Raw genomic sequence first — 24599 nt, forward strand, 5'->3', positions numbered from 1 at the left:
ATCCCCTACAACATACCCACCGCCCTCCATACCACACATATCCCACCCTACAACCCATAATATCTTCCCACAACCCACATTCCTCCTCACAACATCACCTCCACCTTTCCTGCTATGATTAACCACCCACCCCTACCTCACATGCCCCCTCCTCACCAGCCCAGACGCCGCCACCCATTCACGAATTTTATCGCCAATACCCCTCTCCCGGCCCAGTGGGAACCATTCACCCTGGATCGCTATACCGGCGAAACCGACCCTGACGAGCACCTAAAAGTCTACATCACCCACGTCGCCCTGTACACATCCCAAGACGCAGTCTTTTGCAAAGCTTTCCCCACCACCCTCAAAGGCCCTGCCCTAGAATGGTTCACCACCCTCCCGCCCTACTCAATCGATAGTTTCGACATCCTCTCCCACATGTTTTCCACCCATTTCGCTGGAAGCCGTCCCCATCAAACCACCACCATATCCCTACTGGGTATCAGACAGGAACCTAATGAACCACTCAGAGCGTTCATCGATCGCTTCAGTAAAGCCGCCCTTCGTACACCGCACCTCAACCAGGAGATCATTCTCCAATGCATGACTCTCACCCTACAACCCGACCCCTTCGCCAACAACGTCTACCTTCACCCACCTGCCTCCATGCACGAACTCAAGCTGCGTGCAGCCGACTACGTCCGCATGGAGGAAATGCAAACCCTTCACACCAAATTCTGCAGCGACTACGCCGCCACCAACTCCAACCCCACCCCACAACCTAACCCACGCCCTGATACCTGCCCACGTGAACCCCGCCACCCTCGCTTCACCAGATACACCCCCCTCACAGTAGCCCGCTCCCGCATTCTAGACGAAGCCCTCCAAGCCGATCTAATCCCTCCACCACGTAAGACAACCACACCTCCCAACACCGACATGACCAAATATTGCCGCTACCACCGCAACCATGGTCACACTACGGAAGAATGCAAAGCACTCCAAGATAAAATAGAAGAACTGGTCCGTGCTAGCCACTTTCGCCGCTTCATCCGATTAAATGACACAATATAATGCAAAACTAAAATAAATACAACAATAATGTAATTAATGAAAATTTAGTTACACAAACTATTACAACAGAATGAAATATTATCAATAGAGAGAAAAGAACCGTATAAGAATTAGAAAAACAAAAGCAAGGGATATGTACAGAGGTAGTAACAATCTTTCACATCTACTTATTAATGAATTTACAGAAATAAAATTCAACCAAAACAGATGAAAAATGCAACATTGCTACATTAGAGTAAGTGAGAAGAGATGTTAATAAAAGATAAAATTAGTATAAGTAAACCTGTAGCATAACTAGTTATGTTTGTAAAAACTAAATTTCAAATTTGATTACAAAACACAAGGTAGTGCGAAATGAAAATAACTACAACATTAATCTAATCAATGAAAATTCATTACAAACTACAATAGATTAAAATTATCAATGCAGAAAAGAAAAGTATAAGAGTTAGAAAAGCAAAATTAAAGTGTGGGTACAAAAGCGGTAACAATCATTTCCTATTACTTGTTGTCAAACCTACAAAAATGAAATTAAATCAAAACAAATGAAAAATGCAACGTTTGTACACTAAAATGAGTAAGGACATGTTAATAAAAGAGAAAAGTGGTAGAAGGAAACACATAAAAGAATTGGTTAAGTTTGTCAAAAAAGTGCAGAATGAAAATAATTGGAAAAATAATCTAATCAATGAATAATTAATTACACAAACTAATGCAACAGAAGAAGATTATCAATGTAGAGAAAGAAACAGTAGAAGAGTTAAAAAAACAAAAGCAAGGGATATACAGAGACAATAATAATCTTTCGTTACTACTTCTTAATAAACCTGCAGAAATCTAATATAATCCTAATATATCTAGAATCAAATTATAACTCTAATGAAATCGGTCACAAAATTATAGAAAAGTTAGGCTTTAGTTTAAGCTTAAGTTTAAGGTTAGGTTTATGGTTTACTATTAGTGTTATGTTTAGGGTTAGAGTTTAGGTTTATGTTAGGATTTAGTGTTTGGAGTTTATTGTTAGGGTTTAAGGGTTAGGGTTACGGTAAGGATTTAGAGGTCAGGGTTTTGGTAGGGTTATGGGTATGGATGTCACAAGGTAGTTGATCATGGTATATATCTAATTATTACAAGAGAGGATCACGATAGAAATGTTCAAGGTCCAAGACGAACTGGGTAAGTGGTAGAGTGCAAGGCTACCAAAAATTGGTTACATGTGCGGAATATATTCTACATGTGTGTGTAAATAGCATATGAATAGGAAACGAAAATTATTAACTAAGATTCATCAAAGTTTATCCATGTAATCAAAACCGAAAAACAAACTTATCCATGATTGTTATCGTCACTTCCAAATTTTGTCAAACTTAAGCCTAGAAGACGTAATTTTGTTTTTTTGTGAGGAAATATATTGTAGAAGAAACGCTAAGGTAATCATTGATGTCAAAATTCATGTCTCAAATATCAGGTTAAAGTGTTTAGCTTACTGCAACTTGAGCTGAAAGGTAATTTGAACGAAGTATGTTCTGTCCATATACTTTGGTCTTAGTGTTCTTAAGCACTTCCACAACTTCTTCCACCTTTGCTGGAAGAGCCTTCGACGATTCGAGGAGAACCAACAGTTCTCAATTTTCCATCTCCAAAGCATACCTGTTATTTTTGCTGCTATGCTAGGCTGTTCAAAGATATCACAGTAAGCACACGATAAGAATTGAAAAACTTAACCTTCAACAACAAAAAGGAAAATAGAATAGTAGATTGTTATGCCTTTAGTTCATGAACAAGCATGTAAAGATGCTCTCCGAGTATCTCTTTTTGCTGCACAGGAGCAGCCCCAGCAAGCAAGCTATGCAGCATTTCTGGCCCATGGGACCCTCTACCAAATCCTTTTTCCAATTCACACTGGCGTCCACTGGTTATATTATATTATTAAAAGTGAACAAAGAATCGACATTCCTCCCTCTCACCTCTTCTCCGCCACTCTCACTGTGCCTAACGATTACTTCCTCGTATCAGTATCGCGACGTGACCACATCACTCTCATAATTTTTCCATTCAACAACGTATGATTCTTAGTTTTGATTGCACGAATTGCTATGACAAACACCATTTCAGTAACACGATCTCAAAGATCTGGATCAACACACCTTTATCGTTCTCTTTCATTCAAGCAACGTGTTTATATATAATATCATAACAAGAAATTAATTAAGTTAGAAATATACGAAGATCAAGATTTCAAGAAAAGAAAACGGAGCACAATTGCGTCAAACCTAAACGAAGAAAACATGAATGGAGACGAAACGCACAGGATGACAAACAAAATAGACCTAACCATAACAGAGGGATTTACCGGTGGAGGAGTCTTTGCAGACGCGGACACACTTAAGGCTCTTGAACTCAGAATGCATCAATTAGGTGGCTGTCGGAGACGCGCCAGAATGGAGGTCGCCGAAGTAGGGCACGCCGGAGAGGCGGCGACCGACGGAGGAACCGCCGTGGATAAATATTTCGATTGAAAGAGTAAGGAAAGAGAAGGTGCCACCGTAAGGGATTGTTCTTGTGTTATGTGAAGCGGAACAAGAAAACGTTAGTGGTGAGGTGAGTGAGAGAGGAAAGAAGAGGGAAAGAGTGTGATACCATTTGAGACCAAAACAGAGAATCGGAGAGACAAAGAGACAGAGAGTGATGTTGGTGTGTTTGTGCGTACGGGAGTCATTGATTGTAAGAGGATTCCGCATGCTAACCGTTAGGTGCTAATAAACCATCATCTCCATCCCACACGCGCCTTGCTTGAGTGTCTCCCACACTCTTCATCTCTTTGCAATTTTCCATCATTTGTTATTTAGGGAAATTCGCGCCTGATCAACCAAACTTAACGCCTTTTGATAAGTTTACCCCATTATTTTTTTAATAAAATATTCAAACTATACATAAATCTATTTATTGCAAACTTTGCACAGGTTTTATCTTATTGTTGGTAGAAGATGTGACCGTTGGACTGTTAGGAATTATTACCTCTACTTTGTAATTAACTATTACCGTGTCAAATAGATAGTTATGATTTTCCTTTATATTATTTTACCAAACATATTTAGTCGGTGAGTTTCATAGTATATTTAATGGGAGAAGAGAAACAAACATAATATTTTGATTTTGGTAATGATAATTAATGGAGTGCATTTAGAAAATAATGGTTATTAATAATGGTTGTAGTAGATACGTAGTTATGTGTCTGTAGTTAGAAATATAGTATATGTGTATGTAGTTAGAAATATAGTAGATATTTTTAGGGATGTTAGAACGTGGTATGAATGAAAGTTGGTAGAATTGTGTTGCAAGTAAGGATGATAACAAGTCGTGTGTCAGATACCAACTAGATTTTTCAAGTAGATTTTTTAAAACTTGCAGGTATTAAAAATACCTACATATATTATTTTAACCTAATAAAATATAAATTAAACTTTAATTTTAATTAAATTTAACTCAATAAATTATAAAATAATTTTAAGTTTAAATACTATTTTGCTTTCGATTTTCATTCAGTTTATCAATGTAACTCTAGTTTTTTTTTCAATAAAATTCTATTTTATTTTAATTTTATTCAATTTCAATAAAATTTCACATCTCTATTTTTTTCTATTTTCACCCCTCTAAGACTCATAAATCAGCCTAACCAGGGAATGCCACGTGGCACTATCCTACATTCATATATCTTTCGAACCATATCTTGTTGCATAGTCATAATCCTTGCACACAAATCTGCACTAATCATAGGATGTCACATGTCCACCATGCCATTGCGCCATTGCGCTATGACAAGCCACCCATCAATACAACACAAATTGGAACACCAAAGAAAACCAGTTCGAAATCACAAACCTAAACATGCCAGAAATTGCTTATTGTGTCACAAACCAGATTTGAAATGCGAGTCACCTGTCACAACCCCAAAACAATTGAACCCTGCACATGAGAACCACGAGAACGCAATTCTATAGGTAATTTCTTGCGTTTTTTAAATTCATAAGTTATTTCTTGAAAAAAAATTCGCAAGTAATTTTTTATGCTGAAATGAATTTATAAATATATTTTTCTACTAATATGTTTTTTAAGAAATTTTACAAAAAAAAAATTATAATAAATTTTTAAGAATATATAATTACTATTTGAGATGTAGGATTTTTATTTTAATCTATATATTTTTAAAATATGTTGATATATTTTTTATTTTACATTTTAATTAAATAAAATATTTTTAACGATACCTTAAATAAATATAATATATTTTATTTTTATTATTATTTACGATTTGTAATTTGTAATTCATAACTCATAACTCATAATTTATAATTTATATTTTATCTTTATATATTTTTTAAATATGTTGATATTTTTTATATTTTACATTTTAATTAAATAAAATATTTTTAACGATACCTTAAATAAATATATGAATATATTTATTATTATTATTATGATTATATTATGCACCTTCTTTATTATTATTATTATTATGATTTTACTACTTTACTAGTCTCCATTTTATAAAGTTTTTGTTTGACAAAAAATATTGGAATAAGAAGTTTTATATATTTCTCCAATTTGAAGTTTACTAGTATTTTTACCCGTGCAACACACGGGATATCGAATTTTAAAATTAAAAATTACAGTATATTTATTAAATTAATTTGAAATTATAAAAATATAATTAAATTTAATATAAATTTTATTTTATAAAATTCAATAATAATATTTTAATTGATTTTATAATAAAAATGTATTTAAGTTATTTATATATATTTTTAATAAAATGTATTATATATAATTATTTTAAATAATATATTAAGATTTAGATAATTAAAATTAAGAAATCAAATTTAATTTTGAATGAAATATTGAGTAAAAAATGTAGAAAAATATAATAGTTGTTTCTCTAATAATAAAAATGATGGACAATATAGAAATTGTTGAGTAGACTTAATAAAGATACAAACATTAGACGATACAAAAAATGTGAAGAGTAAGCGATATAAAGCTACAAATGATAGATCGTGCATATAAATGTAATGTTTAGTTAGTCAGATAGTACTCAATCTCTTCAGATGTGTCAATTTGGTACTCACTTTTAAAAATGTGTCAATCGAATCCCAACTTTTGAAAAAATGTCTCAATTAGGTTCCTTTCACTCTTGTAAGTCGTTTTAAATATCGATATCATTAATGGCGTTAATATTTTTTTCTCAAAGGGACCTGATTGAGACATATTTTCCAAAGTTAGGACCCAATTGACACCTTTGTAAAAGTGGGTATGAAACTGACATATCCAAACAAAAGTGAGTATTATCCGACTAATTACACCTAAATATAAATAGTAGATTCTTTAAAGATACAAATGTTAGATTGCAAACAAAATATAAATAGTAAACAATCAAAACTTACAAAATGTAGACTATGTAGACAAATATAAATAGTACACTATGCAAAAATACAAAGGTTAGACATTGATAGACTTTTCTATTGAAGTCCTTTTTTTACAATTTTTTTGGATTTTGAATTTCAAATTTTAACTTTGCTCCCATATTTCATAGCTTTTGAAATTTAGAATTTAAATTCAAACTTTATTACTATATATTTTGAATTTCAAATTTGACAATATATATCCTAATTTAGAAAAAAAAATATTGAAATCGACATTATTAGTGATTTTTATATCTTTAAAAATTTTAAGAATGTATAATTTTAACTTGTAATGATATACCAATATCTATGTTATAAAAATTATTTTTTAAATTATTGTTTAAGTTTGTGTAAAATGTCAAAAAATATGTGAAAAATATTTAAAAATATTTAAAAATTCATATTTAAATTTTACAATTATTTATTTATTACTTTACACTATATTTTAATTATTTTTACTATTATTATTATATTAGGACTAATATGTTAATATATTATTATATTATTAAGAACCATAGATCTTTTGTTCCTAAATATTATATTACTTGTTTATTTTCTATATCATATTTTTAACTTTTATTGTTTTTAATTGTGAATATTAATGTATTTCCATTAAATTTTTTTAATTTATCATTTTTTCATATTTTGATAATATATAAAATACGAACCTTTCTTATAAGTTAAAAATATTTGAAAGTTGTTTAGAGACATTATAAATTGAAAAACCTATGCTATTTTACAATTTTTTTTAATGTTAAAATTTAAATTTTATTGGTATATTTTTTGTTTAATTAATCAAATAGTACCACTTTCATTCTAAAGTTTCAGTTTGGTAATTGTTTTTAGAGAAAATGTTACTGTATATACTCCGAATTCCAATTTTCACAATATATGAATTTTAATCTTGCAATAATATTGAAATTGAAATAGTTAATTATTTCCATATCTTTAAAAGTTTAAAAAATTTATAATTTATAATTTTTACCTTATATTTTAATTATATTAATATTATTATATTTTATATTTACATTGTTACATATTATTATATTTTATAATATATTATTATATCATGGGTCATCAAATTTTTTGAATATTTGAATTTATATATTTTTATCAGAAATATTCAAGTATTTATTACAAAAATTAACTTTTTGTATATATTTTTCATTTTAAATGTTAAATTTAATTTTTTTATCACATTCTATTTCTTTTACTGTCCGTTACGATTTCAAATTTGAATCCAAAATTTATTAATATTATTATATGTATTATGATTAATTTTTCACAACTTAAAAACGATATTATTTTCAATGAATTAATTTTGAAATTTATTCTAAAAACACACGGAAGGAATATATTACCTAATATTAGCTACTGCTTGATGTTTAGTGTGACGTCCCATTTTTAATAGATTACACTACTAAATAAACATCACAAAATTATAGTAACGAGAACCAAGCAGATGAAACATACGGAAGTGGCTATTACAGTCATCCATATGAGTACTTAGGAAAGAACCTGGGCATACAACCATGCCATAAGAGAACACAATTTTAAAAGTTCAACAGTCTTGCAAAAGGGTTGCCCTTGAGGCAACTAATACTAAAGGCCTCATGGCCATGAACTACTCCTAAGACATCCAGACAAGGAAATCTAGGCCGCACCGCTGCTCCTCTCAGATCCATCCCGATCATTCCTTCCATCTGCTCCCACCAAAAGGTGATCATCGCAAAAGAGAAGGACACAAGACATAACATACACAGAAAGTAAGGGTAAGCTAGTGTAACATATTACTTATCATGGCATAAAGGGATAAATACATAAACATTCCAGGCATACCACACAGAGGCACATAGATCATGTTTTGGCAAACAAGCAAGACACTATGACTCAATTATCCGGATACATATATTAAGATCGGATTCACTGGATGCCTGCACTCGTGGTGGCCTCTACTGCTCTGCAGAGCCATTGCCAATGGGTTTCACCCTACCACTCACGAGGTTAGCCTTCAAGCGTCTAAGGCCATTATCCTGCCAAAGACTAGGGCCTCCCGCTACTCTCACCACTTGGGTCAGTTCGCTCTACTTGAGACTCACTGACCCTTTAGAGTTTCGGGATGCGATCCTTACTTGAATCCTTATCTTAATATATACACTACACGCCACCATAAAGTCTCCCCACGAGATTCATGGAATTACGCCTATCACATCATCACAATCATGTTTCTCATACTATAACCACCACGTTGATCTCATGCATACAATCCTCATGTTAAAACATCACAAAACCACAACTCCATGATCAATCTCATCCCAAGCATGCTAGTTTCATTCATAAAAACCCAAACACCCAAGCATATTCACGTACATCATATTTAGGGGGAATAATCAAAACAATGCATACATTAAATCACTTAACAGCCAAGGAAACATGACACCCTTTTGCGAACTCGCTCAGGCGAGACGCTGGCCTTCCTGAGGCAGCGAATTCTCGCTCAGGCGAGATGAGCAACAGGGTCTCATCTCGAATTCTCGCTCAGGCGAGACGCACAACGTGACCACTTCACGAATTCTCGCTCAAGCGAGACGCGCGACGTGGGTCTCTCACGATTTCTCGCTCAGGCGAGACCTCCTCGCCTGAGCGAGACATGGCGTCGCTCAGAACGTGGGCAGGTCGCCTAGGCGAGCTTTCGTGGTGGTGAGTACTCTGATACTCTCGCCTAGGCGAGACAAGCTCGCTTGGGCGAAAATAGCAGCGTTCACCACTGTCAACCCACATGCAACGGCGGAAACCACCCAGATCCACCCCCAAACCCACATGCAACCCCATTTCTCTCAACAAAACATACTATACATGCATATGGACACGAAAACAACCAAAAACAGCCAAGGACAACTTAGAACAAACGAATCTAGCTTCCCTTACCTTTTTAAGCGTTAGCAACCACAACAGGTTCACACCACCGAACACCACAGCTTCAGAACTACTACACTGGGCTGCAACCACGAAACCAGGACCAAGCAAGGGTACAGAGTTAGATCCCAACTAAACTCATGTGCCCAACAGCGGAAGAAAAGGAAAGACCATGAAAGTTTCCAAGATTTTTACTTACTTGAAGGCCAAAACGAACTTAGCTAGCCAGGTGAAGGAGATCTGCTGTGCCCTAGCAGAGGACTTCTGGTTGAGTTGTGGAATGGAGAGGAAGAGTGTTTCTGAAAAACAGCAGAGTGTGAAATGAGGAGAGTGGAGGGGCTGGTGGTAGGGTAGGGTGCCCTTCTGTAGGGCAGGGCCTTGGGCCTCCGAAAAGGCCAGGCCCAAACTTTATATTACTGAAAAAAAAAAGAGCTTACAATATCTCCCCAACAACAAAAATTTTTCGTCCTCGAAAAATCAGACTTACCAGAACAGATGTGGGTATGAACTCCTCATGTCCTCCTCTAGCTCCCAAGTTGCATCACCTGTCCTCCGGTCCCATAGGACCTTAACAAGACTGGTGGATCTTCCCTTGCGCTCCTTCACTTGTCGATCCTCTATAGCCACGGGTTGAACCACTACCTGAAGATTCTCCTTGACTTCCACATCCTCCGCTTCCAACACATGTGACGGGTCGAACACGTATTTCCGTAGCTGTGAAACATGAAAGACTGGGTGTAGATTAGCCAACTGGGGTGGCAATGCAATCTCATAAGCCACGGGCCCTATCCTCCTCAAGATCTGATACGGACCCAAGAACTTAGGAGACAACTTCCTTGAGCGGATAGCCCTCCCAACACCAGTGGTTCGGGTCACCCTCAAGAATACATGCTCCCCAGCCTTAAACTCTAGGGGTCTCCTCCTTCTATCAGCATATGCCTTCTGCCGACTCTGGGATGCTTGCAACCTGTCTCTCACCAACTGCACCTTCTCTGTGGTCTGTTGCAATAACTCAGGTCCAACCAAGACTGACTCACCGTCCTGGTACCAACACAAAGGAGTCCTACACCTCCTCCCATACAAAGCCTCATAAGGTGCCATTCCTATACTCGCTTGGTAACTGTTGTTGTAGGTAAACTCCACCAGCGGTAACACCTCGTCCCAAACGCCAAGGTGATCCAAGATGCAAGTCCTCAGCAAGTCCTCCAAGGACTGAATTACCCTCTCTGACTGGCCATCCGTCTGAGGATGATAAGCAGAACTCATCCTCAACTTGCTACCCATAGCCTCCTGCAGTGCCTGCCAGAACCTGGAAGTGAACCGGGGGTCTCTGTCAGACACTATGCTACTAGGCACTCCATGAAGTCTCACTATCTCTCGGATGTAGAGCTGGGCCAACTTGGTCATAGACATTCTGAGATTTACCGCCAAAAAGTGAGCACTCTTCGTCAAACGATCCACCACCACCCATATAGCATCATGTCCTCTCACGGTGCGAGGCAAGTGGGTAACAAAATCCATGGTTATGCTATCCCACTTCCACACCGGAATATCCAAAGGTTGAAGCGTTCCACCGGGTTTCTGATGCTCCACCTTAGCCTTTTGACACGTCAAGCAAGCGGATACAAACTGTGCAACTTCCTTTTTCATGCCCTGCCACCAAAAGTTCTCCTTGAGGTCTTGGTACATCTTAGTCATGCCAGGGTGCAGACTAAGACGACTCTTGTGTCCCTCCTCAAGGATCAACTTCCTCAACTCTACATCTTCTGGTACACAAACCCTGCCTCTGAATCTCAACACACCATCACTGCCCAAGGTAAACTCCTTGGCCTGATCCGTCCCCAGTAGTTCTTTTACCTTCTGTAGACTAACATCCGTTGCTTGCCTTTCTCTGATTAAGCCCAAGAAGTCACTAGATATAACCAAGGTGCTACACCTAATGAATTCTGGCTCCAACTCAAACTGTAGCTTCATGTCTCTGAAACTCTCAAGCAACTGCAACTCTTTCATCATCAAGTGTGCCACATGCACTGCCTTCCTACTCAATGCGTCTGCCACCACATTCGCCTTCCCTGGGTGGTAGAGAAGCTCGAAGTCGTAGTCCTTCAAAAACTCTATCCACCGCCTCTGCCTCATATTCAACTCTTTCTGATCGAAGAGGTACTTCAAACTCTTGTGGTCACTAAACACACGAAACTGTGCACCATACAAGTAGTGCCTCCATATCTTCAAAGCAAAAACCACTGCTGCTAACTCTAGGTCATGAGTAGGGTAGTTCTTCTCATGAACCTTCAACTGCCTCGAAGCATAAGCCACCACCTTCCTCTCTTGCATCAAGACACATCCAAGGCCCTGATGAGAGGCATCACAGTAGACCTCAAAGGGTTTACTCACATCCGGAATTATCAGAACTGGAGCACTCGTCAACCTCTGCTTAAGCTCTCTGAAGCTCCCTTCACATCTATCAGTCCATACAAACGGTTGATCTTTCCTGGTTAGCTGTGTCAAGGGTGCTACTATCTTAGAGAACCCCTCTATAAATCTCCTGTAGTAGCCAGCTAAACCCACGAAGCTTCGAATCTCAGTCACCGTCTTGGGACATTCCCACTGTATCACGGCCTCTACCTTAGCTGGATCCACAGCTATACCCTGAGCTGATATAACGTGCCCCAAGAACTGCACCTCTCTCATCCAAAAGTCACACTTGGACAACTTGGCAAACAGTTGCTTCTCCCTCAAGATGCTAAGCACTATCCTCAGATGCTCAGCATGTTCCTCCTGCGTCCTGGAGTAGATGAGAATGTCGTCTATGAAGACCACGACAAACTTATCTAAAAACGGACGGAAGATCCGGTTCATATAGTCCATGAACAAGGCCGGAGCATTAGTCACACCAAATGGCATGACCACATACTCGTAATGCCCGTATCTGGATCTGAAAGCAGTCTTCTCAACATCTTCTGCCTTCACCAGAATCTGATGATAACCCGACCGGAGATCGATCTTGGAGAACACAGACGCCCCATGTAGCTGATCCATCAAATCATCTATTCTTGGCAAGGGGTACTTATTCTTGATAGTCAGCTTGTTCAGCTGTCTATAGTCCACACACAACCTTGAGCCACCGTCTTTCTTCTTCACAAGCAAGACAGGCGCTCCCCACGGCGAAGCACTCGGCCGTATAAACTGTTTCTCAAGCAGTTCTTCTATCTGCTTCTTCAACTCCACCAACTCTGCTGGCGCCATGCGGTAAGGAGCTATCGACACAGGACCGGCTCCTGGTACCAAGTCTATGGAGAACTCAACTTCTCTCCTAGGGGGTAAACCTGGTACCTCTTCTGGGAACACATCCTCAAACTCTCTGACCACTGGTATCACTGTTATCATTTCCTCTTTCTCAACTTCCATTCTGGCAAAGACCATAAAGCATTGCGCGCCGCTCTGAATTTCCTTCATAACCCCATGAGAAGACAACAACTCAGGCTCCTCTGAGTTTGAGAACAACAGCTTCTTCTCCCGACAGTCGATGAGAACGTGATTGGCAGAGAGCCAATCCATTCCTAAGATCACATCTAACCCTTGCAGAGGGAGGCATATAAGATTGACTTTGTATACGCGCCCCTCTACCTCAACTGAACATCTAGAACACACAGAAGAAGTCCTAACCAACCCAGATGCCGGAGTAGATACCACTAGGTCAAACTGTAGCTCACACACCGGCAGACCCAACTCCCGCACACAAGACTCTGACACAAATGAGTGTGTCGCTCCAGAATCAAAAAGAACACAACAGGACTTGCCAGATATCACACAACAACCAGTAACAAGGTTACCTGAACCTGCCGCCTCTGACCCAGTCATAGCAAAAACCCTGCCTGTAGCCTGAGGCCTGCTGCCTCCTCCTCTCTGCTGAGTCTGACCTGAACTCTGACTCGGAGTCTGTGATGAAGGCCGTGCTACTGCCCCTCTCCCAGAAGGACAATCCCTGCCGAAGTGGCCTACCCTGCCACATAGGTTGCACCTGCGGAAACCCGGAAGTTGTGGGCAGAAATTCTTCGCATGCGGTCCTCCGCAATGGTAACACTGTATCCTGCCGGGCGGGGAAGAGAAACCTCCAGATCTCTGTGGCTGTGGATGGGGTCTAGCATATGGCTTCCTCTTCTCTTCGGCTCGTGGCCTGGACCCAGATGGTCCGCTGACTCTCTGCTGTGGCTGCTGCTGAGCCTCTACCTCTACCTTCATCCGCTCCATGACCCTGGCCTTTTCCACTAAGGCCGCAAAGTCCTTGATGGACAGCGGGGCCACCATCAACCGAATGTCTCCTCGGAGACCATTCTCAAACTTCCTGCAGCGCCACTCCTCATCGAGCGGCATGGTGTAGAAACGCCCCAGGTGCTTGAACTGCTCGGCGTACTCTGCCACTGACTTGTTCCCCTGTGTCAGCTGGAGGAACTCAACCTCCTTAGCGTACCTCACGCTATCAGGGAAATACTCAGACAAGAACCTCTTCTTGAAGGCTCTCCATGTGATGTCTTCATGCTTCTCTTCCATCACCAGCTTCATGCTGGCCCACCAATGCTCAGCCTCTCCCGTGAGCATGTAGACAGTGAAAGCAAGCCTGCTCTCATCGGGGCACCTCTTAGCATCAAAGATGCGCTCCATATCTTTCATCCACTGGTCCGCCTGGTCAGGACTCTTCTTGCCATCAAACTTGGCAGGTTGGTGCTTCAAGAAGTCTTCCAAACTCCATTCAGGGGGTGGAGGTTGGGGATGAGGACCATACATCGGCGCACCAGCAGCATTCTCCCCTAACTGACGGAGAGCATCCACATGCTGCCTCTGCGCATCCTCAGCAGCCTGCCTAGCAGCCTCCATCTGCTGCATCATGAAGTGCTGCTGCTCAAGAGAGGCTTCCTGGCGCTGCATCGCCGCCTCATGCTGTTGCATCATAGCGTTGCTCTGTTGCGTCAAGGCTGCAGCCATAGCCTCGATCGCCCTAGCAAGGTCTTGTCCGTCGCCCTGAGAAGGTTGAGGAGGAGCTACACGAGGGGGTGCCATATCACTGGACACACAGAAAGCACCATTAGAAACTCGATTAGATTGGAAACTCATCTAAACATGACAAGAAAGACACAACGAAAGCTAAGCAAACACATAGCCCACAGACACTTAGGAACGAAGGCTCTGATACCATAAAAGTGTGACGTCCCATTTTTAATAGATTACACTACTAAATAAACATCACAAAATTATAGTAACGAGAACCAAGCAGATGAAACATACGGAAGTGGCTATTACAGTCATCCATATGAGTACTTAGGAAAGAACCTGGGCATACAACCATGCCATAAGAGAACACAATTTTAAAAGTTCAACAGTCTTGCAAAAGGGTTGCCCTTGAGGCAACTAATACTAAAGGCCTCATGGCCATGAACTACTCCTAAGACATCCAGACAAGGAAATCTAGGCCGCACCGCTGCTCCTCTCAGATCCATCCCGATCATTCCTTCCATCTGCTCCCACCAAAAGGTGATCATCGCAAAAGAGAAGGACACAAGACATAACATACACAGAAAGTAAGGGTAAGCTAGTGTAACATATTACTTATCATGGCATAAAGGGATAAATACATAAACATTCCAGGCATACCACACAGAGGCACATAGATCATGTTTTGGCAAACAAGCAAGACACTATGACTCAATTATCCGGATACATATATTAAGATCGGATTCACTGGATGCCTGCACTCGTGGTGGCCTCTACTGCTCTGCAGAGCCATTGCCAATGGGTTTCACCCTACCACTCACGAGGTTAGCCTTCAAGCGTCTAAGGCCATTATCCTGCCAAAGACTAGGGCCTCCCGCTACTCTCACCACTTGGGTCAGTTCGCTCTACTTGAGACTCACTGACCCTTTAGAGTTTCGGGATGCGATCCTTACTTGAATCCTTATCTTAATATATACACTACACGCCACCATAAAGTCTCCCCACGAGATTCATGGAATTACGCCTATCACATCATCACAATCATGTTTCTCATACTATAACCACCACGTTGATCTCATGCATACAATCCTCATGTTAAAACATCACAAAACCACAACTCCATGATCAATCTCATCCCAAGCATGCTAGTTTCATTCATAAAAACCCAAACACCCAAGCATATTCACGTACATCATATTTAGGGGGAATAATCAAAACAATGCATACATTAAATCACTTAACAGCCAAGGAAACATGACACCCTTTTGCGAACTCGCTCAGGCGAGACGCTGGCCTTCCTGAGGCAGCGAATTCTCGCTCAGGCGAGATGAGCAACAGGGTCTCATCTCGAATTCTCGCTCAGGCGAGACGCACAACGTGACCACTTCACGAATTCTCGCTCAAGCGAGACGCGCGACGTGGGTCTCTCACGATTTCTCGCTCAGGCGAGACCTCCTCGCCTGAGCGAGACATGGCGTCGCTCAGAACGTGGGCAGGTCGCCTAGGCGAGCTTTCGTGGTGGTGAGTACTCTGATACTCTCGCCTAGGCGAGACAAGCTCGCTTGGGCGAAAATAGCAGCGTTCACCACTGTCAACCCACATGCAACGGCGGAAACCACCCAGATCCACCCCCAAACCCACATGCAACCCCATTTCTCTCAACAAAACATACTATACATGCATATGGACACGAAAACAACCAAAAACAGCCAAGGACAACTTAGAACAAACGAATCTAGCTTCCCTTACCTTTTTAAGCGTTAGCAACCACAACAGGTTCACACCACCGAACACCACAGCTTCAGAACTACTACACTGGGCTGCAACCACGAAACCAGGACCAAGCAAGGGTACAGAGTTAGATCCCAACTAAACTCATGTGCCCAACAGCGGAAGAAAAGGAAAGACCATGAAAGTTTCCAAGATTTTTACTTACTTGAAGGCCAAAACGAACTTAGCTAGCCAGGTGAAGGAGATCTGCTGTGCCCTAGCAGAGGACTTCTGGTTGAGTTGTGGAATGGAGAGGAAGAGTGTTTCTGAAAAACAGCAGAGTGTGAAATGAGGAGAGTGGAGGGGCTGGTGGTAGGGTAGGGTGCCCTTCTGTAGGGCAGGGCCTTGGGCCTCCGAAAAGGCCAGGCCCAAACTTTATATTACTGAAAAAAAAAAGAGCTTACATTTACAAAAATCAACTATAAGAAAAGTTCAGTTTCAAAGGACATTAAATGAAAAAAATTGTTTCCAATGTAAATTCAATGTGATGTAATATTATATAAAAATATAAAATGATAATATTACATTAATCCTACATAAATATAAATTTATTCTTAAATTAATATTTAAATTTAATCATAAATTGATATAAAGTTAAGAATACAACCATAATTAGTATTATTAGATCAATCAGTTTTCAAACACGTTAATAGAAGAAGATTTTGGTTTCCAATGCAATATTTTAAAACCATAATTGATATAAAGTTAAGAATACAACCATAATAAGTAATATTAGATCAATCGGTTTTCAAGCATATTAATAGAAGAAGATTTTGCATTTTGTATTAATCATTAGCGATAAATAAAGAAGCATATAACATCTAAAAAACAACATGATGATATAAAATTTTTATATTTTTTATATACTTAAAATTGATAAATAATATTTTTCGTGAATGTCTTAAACTCTAATTATGTGTTTGATTGATACTTCATGATTCATTGAGTCCCACAAATCATGATTGTTGTTGTTCATAATAAATAGTCATAATTCAAAATGAAAAATTCTTGGAAGACGAAAAGTTTTCCATTTATTCTGTATATTTTTTACATGTATATTGAAAGACGTAAGTGTTGATTTATAAAGTTTATTCAATAAGCTACGTTAAAATTTAAGAAGATTTTTGAAAACTATATAAAGCTCTCTTAAAAAGGTAGGTGGATTTTTAAAATATTTTCCATTTAAAATTTTAATACAATAAATTCATATATAACATTGCAATGAGAAACACAAAAAGTTGTTGGTTTCTAATATTTAATGTTATTTAATGACAAAGACATTCATCTTTGAGAAGCCGTAAAAATATATCTTGGAAGTAGGTTGGAAGAAACTGAAAAGTTCTTTAAGAAGTTGAAAAAATATAGCTTGGAAGTAGTGTTGGAAAAAACTGGAAAATTGTTTTAATTCTTAACATCTTTATATTTTTGGAAGATGAAAAGTAGATTTTGAAACATATAAATATATTTTTCAGTAAGCTAGGTAAAAAAAAACAAAGTCTTAATTTTTAATTTGGTAATTAAATATATTTAAGGTAACTAATTTAAAGAAACTATTAACTGATCAGATTTTAAGAAAAGTGTAATATGTAATGACTATTTTTAAAATAAATTAATAAAATACATAATTTTTCTGTAGAAGAGGAGAAAATATTAATACTTATATAAAAAATATTTGTTAGTTATAAATCTTTCTTCTACTTTGAACTTTTTAAAAGTCTATGTTATCATTAATGAGACAAATTCATGGAGTCAGAACTTTATTTTAATTTTGTTTGTTCAAAAATTTAAAAACTTGGATTATGCCTTTATAATTTGTATTTATTATAAAAATAAAATGTAGTTTATGATTTGCATTTACTTCACTATAAAAATTCTGAAATAGTAAATATTATTTTATCAAATAAGATTTAATATTATATTTTAAAGTATTCACTCTCGATTCTACAAAACATTTCAGTCATGTAATATTCATAAATTCCACACAAAATCCTAATTAATTTATTATATTACGTTCTTTAATTAGATTTATTTTATAAAAATTAGCTACCATCTCCAAGAAACTTTGTAAAAGTTTCTAAAGTTGTTATTTTATCATATTTACTTCAAAATATTAATTATGAAGACCACCAATGATGTATATTTTGGGACAATGCCATTAAAACTCAAAACAATATTGTTAGCTTTGCAATTGTATATAATTATATATGAGATTATATACTATTAGAGATTTTGGTCATTCAAAATGACTTTTACTCTATGGGAATGTGAGAAGATTTTTGGATCCCGTATAAAAGTTTTTCAAGAAGGTATGTAGATTTTTTAAAATATTTTCCATTTAAAATTATAATACAATAAATTCAAATATAACATTGTATTGAGACACTAAAAAAGTTGTTGGTTTCTTCATAATTAATGCTAATTTAAATTGATTATAAAAATGTGTTGGAAGAGACAAATTTTTATCTTGAAAGTAGTGTTGAAAGAAACTGAAAATTTGTTTTTATTCTCCTAAACATCTTTTAATTTCTGGAAGATGAAAAGTATTTTTTGAAAAGTATTAACAGCATATCTAGCAAGCCAAGTAAAAAAAAGTTTTAATTTTTAATTTGGTAAATAAATGTATTTAAAGTAAATAATTTTATTTGCATTTTTTATTAATAAGAAATTATTAATTAATCAGATTCAAAAAACTATAATATGTAATATTATTTTTAAAACAAAAATTAAAAAAATAACTAATTTTGTCTATAAAAAAGGAGAAACTATTAATAGTTATATAAAAATATTTGGTAGTTATCATTATGCATTCTTTTAATTTTAAATTATAAATATTTTTTGTACTCTGAAATTTTTAAGACGTGGGACTGGAATGAGGAAGCAAACAAATATATTTCATTCATGGATTTAACTTATTAAACTTTAATAAATATTTATTGAAGCATGAGCTTTATTTCAATTTTGTTTGTTGAAAAATTTAGAAAATTTAGATTTTACCTCGATTTGCATTTATTTTAAAAATAAATTGTAACTTATGATTTTCATTTACTTCACTATTATAATTCTTAAACAGTAAATATTATTATATCAAATAACATGAAAATTATATTTGAAAGTATTCACTCTCAAAACTACGAAACATTTCAGTAAATATCATGTAATATTTTGTAAATTCCACACCAAATCCTAATTAATTTATTGTATTACCATTTTTAGTTTAATTTATTTTAAAAACAATAGTTACTTTCTCTAAAAAAACTTTGTAAAGGTTCCTAAAATGTCATCTTATGACACTTACTGCTCCAAAACATTAATTATGAAGACCACCAATTATGTTTTTTTGGGACATGACACTCTCTTACTATAATAAATGAATGTTGTATATTCCAATACATGTCTGGAAATCTGATCTACACATATGAACCCATATGAGTATCCTTGAAAGAAGATAAGTTGTAAATTGTAGACGTAGCAGCGATCTTTGAGTAGAGATGTCAAAATGGGTTTCAACCCGTGAGCCAACCCGGTTCACCACGGGTTCGAGCCGGGTTGGGTTGAAAAAAATTCAACTTTTTCAAAAGTGGGTTGAACTCAACCCGGCTCACTTAACCCACGGGTTAAACGGGTTCGAGCCGGATTGAAGGTGGGTTAGCTCACTTAACCCACCAACATTTTTTTACAAATTTTTTTAAAATTTTCTTTTAATTTTTTTTAAATTATTTACTACTCCAATTATATTTGTTCACAATTTCATATTTTTAAATGCTAGAATGTTGCTTAATTATATTTGAATTATTTGAATGTTTAATTAATTTGATTGTCAAGTTATATATATGTTGATACTTTAATCTTTAACAATAATCTTTATAGTAAATTACTCAAGTAACCGTCTTATAAACAATTTTTTCTAAATTAGCATGAAAAAAATGTATAGTTTTTTTTTTTATTTATATTTTGTTGAATAGCATGACAGAAAATTTGTAATATTAGTCATGCTTTCTTAGACTAATGGATACTTTCTTGGAAATAATTCTTCATATATTGGTGGTGAGCATGATCAAAACATTGGTTCTTGATTTTACTATGATTGTCATCTCATGGGTTACTTAAAAATTTATTTAAATATTTGAATAATAAAATAAATAAATAAATAATTTTTTTAGGTGGGTTGGTTAGCCAACCCACTTAACCCACCAACCCGTGGTGGGTTAAGCCGGGTTACAAAATTTCTGGCTCACCAGAAAGTGAGCCGGGTTGGGTTCACTCATTTTGAACCCGGCTCGTGGTGAGCCAACCCGGCTCACACGGGTTGGTTCACTTTGACATGTCTATCTTTGAGTGTGAAGAGAGGTACTGGTAATCAAAGCGTGTTAGTGATAATAATATTACGTAGAGCAATCATGATTATCGTCTTGAGAAGTGTTGATAACTCTGGACAGTGCAATTAATTTTATCTTGAGAAGTGAAAACCATAATGAAGAGAAATTTAAAAAAATGAAACGCTCCTTGGTTGGCGATTTAGTATTTAATATTGGAATATGAAAACATTTAATAATTAAAACGTGTAGCAGATGATATAGCAGTTTAATCCTCATTATCTCGAGTAGTGCGAAATTTAATGCATTTCAATACTGATTGACACGTTGTCATCATTATCTCGAGCAGTGCAAAATTTAATGCATTTGAATACTGATTGACACGTTGATTTGGAGATAATTCGAACCACTGTTTGGAGGCGTTGGAATACAAAAAGTTTTTTAAAAGTCATTTTAAATTTATTTTTCCATAAAAATTGATCTTAAATTCTTCTGACTATGAAAATGGTGAAAAATATTTTAATTATTTTATAACTTATATTATTTTAATAATAATAATTAATAAGTAATAGTTATTGTATTTCACTAACTTTTAAATTTCCAATTTATATGGAATGGTAATTAATGTTAATTAATTCAATTTCTAATTAAAACTAATTTATATTGACTAAAATGAAGTCGAACAAAATCTAATACAAAAAAGGAAAATACATATAATAAAAGAGAATAAAATATAACTTTTATATTGAGATATATAATAACTGCATACAAAATAAGAGTCCAATTGAAATCTTCTTATATATTGATATATATAAGAAGTTCAAACAAAATTACATACAAAATTTTCAACTTTAATACAAAAAAAATGGATAAAGAACTTTGATATCTCTGCTTGTTCTTTCACTTTCAATTTCAAAAAACAATTCAGGGTGATCCTCTGTAGAGAGTTGATGATCTCCATAGAAAGATCTTAGTTGGTTCCAGCCTTGGATAATCATTGGAGTGTGAATATCCATGTTGTAAGTAGCATGGTGAACATTACTTTGGTAATCAACAACAATCCATTTAGTAGCAAGGTCCTTCCAACAGCGTATTATGAACACTCGGTCGACGTGTCCAAAGTCCTTAAAAGATTAGCAAGTTAAGAATAAAGAAATAAATAAATATAAATAACAAAAATACATGAGTTTGAATCAAAAAATATACCTGGTCTTTCAAAAACATAGAAATGAATCTGCCAACCATTTCTGAAAAAAGTATGGATTATGGTGTGAGCATGGATTCCATTGCAGGAGAATAGGTTGGTGATTAAGTATAATTGTAAGAGAAGAAAATGGGTAACAGTAGAAAAATCAGATGTCTGACTGTGAATTGGTAAACATAGGGAATATATATATATAAAAAGAATAGGAGAAATCATAGCTATTGGAAGTATCCGTACATACTGGACAGTCTGAATTGGTAAAAGTACAGGATAATAAATACGAATTAAAAAATAATACGTTAAAAAAAAGAATTATGAAGCGTCGTAAAAGTAGAAGAAGAATTATTTAATGTAATTTACTAATGTTGATTTTTTTCAGGAAGGGGCATTTAATATTGGAATATAGTAAAGTTTAGTAATTATAACGTGTGGCAGATGATGGAGCAGTTTATTCATCATTATCTCGAGCAGTGTGAAATTTAATGCGTTTGAATACTGATTGACAGGTTGATTTGGAAAAAATTCGAAGCAGTATTTGAAGGGGTTGGAATACAAAACGTTTTGTAAACGAAATGGTTTTGATGGAGTAAACGGTGATTGGAAAAATGTGAAGAACTCTTTGAAAAATGTCCGAATAAAGTCAAAAATTGGGTAAAAATAAAGAGATTTGGTGATACAGTGCATTATTAAAAAATACCATTAATGAAAAAAAATGACACAAATAGAGTTTAAGGTAGAAAAATGAAGAAGATGAAGGGTTTGCTTGTAAAAGGTGGAAAAATACAGATAAATTGGTAAAGAAAAAGGTATTTTGATACAAATTACTTACCAGTTAAGTTGTAAAGCGAAAAAGACTCGTGCATGACTTTGAAATCTTGATTTGAAGCCTGTATCCAGAAGAAAAAACAGTTAGATCAAGGTAGATAAACGGAAAAAATAGTTAGATTAACTCTTTTTGGTGTAGAACTTTGAAAAAATATAGTGTATGATGAACTCTTTGAAAAATGTCCAAATAAAAACGTAAATCGGGTAACAATAAAAAGATCTGCTGATAGAATGCATTATTAAAAAAATACCATGAACGAAAAAAAAATGACACCAAGAGAGTTGAAGGTAGAAAAATGAAGAAGATGAACGGGTTGCTTGTAAAAGGTGGAAAAATACAGATAAATTGGTAAATAAAAAGGTAGATTTTGATACAAATTACTTACCAGTTAAGTTGTACAGCGAAAAAGACTCTTGAATCAGTTTGAAATCTTGATTTGAAGCATGTAAACAGAAGAAAAATATAAGAAACAGTTAGATCAAAGTACATAAACGCCAAAAATAGTTAGATAAATTTTTTTTATAAACCTGATGTTAAATCTGTCGCAGTGAACCATATTAGACATGTAGCAATCCTAGAAAATACCATCATCGGAAAAAATTAGTTAGATCTGAGAAAATAAAAGAAGAATATGAGTTGTTCGCTTGAGAAAGGTCAAAATGAAAACGAAATCTGCGTAATAAAACCATATGTCTCAGTGAACCATATTAGTTCTGTAAAAAAACGAAAAATAGTTAGATCTGACAAAATATAAGAAGAAAATGAGTTGTTTGGTTGAGAAAACTCAAAATAAAATCGACTTCTGGGTTTAAACCTGTAAAAAAGCGCATAAAAAAGTTAGATCTGACAAAATATAAGAAGAAAAATAGATGTTCGCTTGAGAAAACTCAAAATAAAAACGACTTTTGGGTTTAAACCTGTAAAAAAACGCATGAAAAAGATAGATCTGACAAAAAATAAGAAGAAAATGAGTTGTTCGCTTTAGAAAACTCAAAATAAAATCAACTTCTGTGTTCTTACCTGTAAAAAAGCGCATGAAAAAAGTTAGATCTGACAAAATATAAGAAGAAAATGAGTTGTTCGCTTGAGAAATTCAAAATAAAATTGACTTCTGGGTTCTTACCTGTAAAAAAACGCATGAAAAAGTTAGATCTGACAAAATATAAGAAGAAAATGAGATGCTTGCTTGAGAAAAATCAAAATAAATACGACTTCTGGGTTTAAACCTGTAAAAAAACGCATGAAAAAGTTAGATCTGACAAATATAAGAAGAAAAATAGATATCCACAAAAAAAAATGGACAGATGAACGGCAAATCTCGGATGCATGTCTTTGTAAGCGTCAGTTGAAGTCTGTAAAGAAAAAAAAATGATGAACAGAAGAAGATGAACAGAACAAAGCTCAGAAAAAAATATAAACCATCTCCATAGTCGTTTTTTTGCGATTTAAAAACAACTCGATGAAAAGAAGAAGATGAACAGAAGAAGATGTTAGAGAAGAAGCTAAGAAAGGCAAAGAAACCATGATGAACGCGGAGAAACAAAGACAGAGAGAGAAAGAAGTGAGAAGGCGGTGCCAGAGAGAATGAGAAAGAGAGAGAAAGAAGAAAGAAGGTGGTCGCAGAGAGAATGAGAAAGAGAGAGAAAGAATTGAGAAAGAGGAAGGTGAGAAGACTGAGGAAGAGAGAGAAAGAAGTTTTAATTAAAACTTTTGGTTTTCAATTTCTTTTCCATTTTTTTTTCAGACTTCAAAATGCTGAGAGATTGACACATCAGCGTTTTTACCTTTTGTAGATAAAAATTTGAATTGAGAAGTAGGTCAGATATATTATTCAATTGAAAATCTTGCCTTTTGTTAGTTCCCAATTGTATATAGTATTAGATTTGTTTTACAATCAGGACACCACTCAAGGAACTCGTCATGTCTATGAGTTCTACATCGCATTGAAGACCCTTTGGGAAGAACTCAATAACTACAAACCCTTTTCTTCTTGCTTGTGTCTTGTCAAAAATTACCACCAACAGGATTTCATAATCTGATTCCTCAAAGTTCTGGATGAACACTTC

The 24599-nt window shown here is 35.8% G+C and overlaps 2 long non-coding RNA genes across 3 annotated transcripts; both read right to left on the reverse strand.

Moving 5' to 3' along the window:
- Positions 1–169: 169 nt before the first annotated feature.
- On the reverse strand, positions 170–3858 carry LOC146882316 (uncharacterized). Of its 2 annotated transcripts, XR_014985295.1 has the most exons (3): positions 2824–3854; positions 2544–2731; positions 170–1573 (listed from the first exon to the last, which is right to left on the reverse strand). It is a non-coding gene; the product is annotated as an uncharacterized LOC146882316 (long non-coding RNA). The 2 variants fall into 2 exon arrangements; XR_014985296.1 differs by lacking the exon at positions 170–1573 and having other exon boundaries at positions 1582–2731; positions 3410–3858.
- A 17576-nt stretch (positions 3859–21434) lies between these two features.
- On the reverse strand, positions 21435–22979 carry LOC114165785 (uncharacterized). Its single transcript, XR_003599781.2, has 4 exons — positions 22919–22979; positions 22537–22594; positions 21710–21750; positions 21435–21627 (listed from the first exon to the last, which is right to left on the reverse strand). It is a non-coding gene; the product is annotated as an uncharacterized LOC114165785 (long non-coding RNA).
- Between the last annotated feature and the right edge of the window lie 1620 nt (positions 22980–24599).

The sequence above is a fragment of the Vigna unguiculata genome, chromosome 10, assembly GCF_037176805.1.
Source record: "Vigna unguiculata cultivar grain cowpea cultivar isolate G323 ecotype 2 chromosome 10, ASM3717680v1, whole genome shotgun sequence".
Taxonomy (NCBI): domain Eukaryota; kingdom Viridiplantae; phylum Streptophyta; class Magnoliopsida; order Fabales; family Fabaceae; genus Vigna; species Vigna unguiculata.